We start from the raw sequence: 1,262 nt of genomic DNA, 5'->3' as shown, positions 1-1,262 counted from the left end.
TATTATTTTATTTTAATTTCAAATCAAATTAGGTTAGATATAAAAGGGAAAAGATTCACCCTTTAGGGAGATCTTCTCACTTCCGTTTCACTTTTCAGAACCCTTATTTTCTCTGTAACTCATGAGCCACTAAACCTCCTCGGTTAAGGTTAGGAGCTCTGTTTATTTCAATGGATTAAGACTATTGCTTTTCTATTTTAATTAATGTATTGATTCAGTTTTAAGGATTGCTTTCGCTCTTCATTTTATGAATCCGGGTAGAACGACAGTATAATCCTTATTCTACATGTGTTCTTGTAATTCTCGACAGAGTTATCTTGCTTGAAGAACAGCTTAAAAGCGAATTCCTCCTAAATTGCTAATTACTTGAACTAATCTGGATACGTGACATATAATCCATTTAGCTTTGGGTAATTAAGATTTCTGTGGCCATAAACTAGATTTGCTCTTAACCCTCTAATCTAAATTAAGTGATCAAGACATTGGCAGTTGAATTGGGTTAGACGAGACTAAATCACTAAGACATTAGGGTTTAGTCAATTACAGTTTGCTGTGAAACGAATCTTGCATGATTAAAATAATTAGTAAAAAAACTTAATCTGAACAAATAAACAACTCTAAAACTTTAACTGTTTTCTCTCATATATTTCACACTACTTTTGTTGTTTGCTTTCTTATTTTCTGAACTGCTTAATGCTTTTGAACACCAAAACACCACTTTCTGCTTACTTGACTAAGTGGATTAGTCGATCATTGTTGCTCAGTCCATCAATCCTTGTGGGATCGATCCTTACTCACCTGAGATATTACTTGATACGACCTGTTGCACTTGCCGATTAGTTTGTGGATATTCAAAAATCTGCATCAAATTTTTTAAATATGTGTTAGTTGTTTCCTTTCTTTTATTTAGTACTACCTTTCTTATTTTCTGAATTAACATGCATTTATTGAATTTCTTTACTTTTTGACGTGTACTTTTTTAATTTTGCAATGGAAATGATGTTGTAAATCGACAATCATTCATGAAAGTATCTATAATAAAATTTAAAATAATACGGTGAAAATTTAAAGATATTGATAACAAATTTTTGGATTCTTATTTTAAACTTTTATTTTTTTTACCTTCAATATTTGTTCATTTATTATTTTGTTAATAAATTTTTTGCTAGAAAAATATGTTAATATCAAAAATTGTAATAAATGATTAATTCATTCGAAGTAAATCTAAAGAATGAACAACAAAATGAATTTATTATATTTTT

The sequence above is a fragment of the Arachis ipaensis genome, chromosome B09 (assembly GCF_000816755.2).
Source record: "Arachis ipaensis cultivar K30076 chromosome B09, Araip1.1, whole genome shotgun sequence".
Lineage (NCBI taxonomy): Eukaryota > Viridiplantae > Streptophyta > Magnoliopsida > Fabales > Fabaceae > Arachis > Arachis ipaensis.
This window is presented reverse-complemented; position numbering follows the sequence as displayed.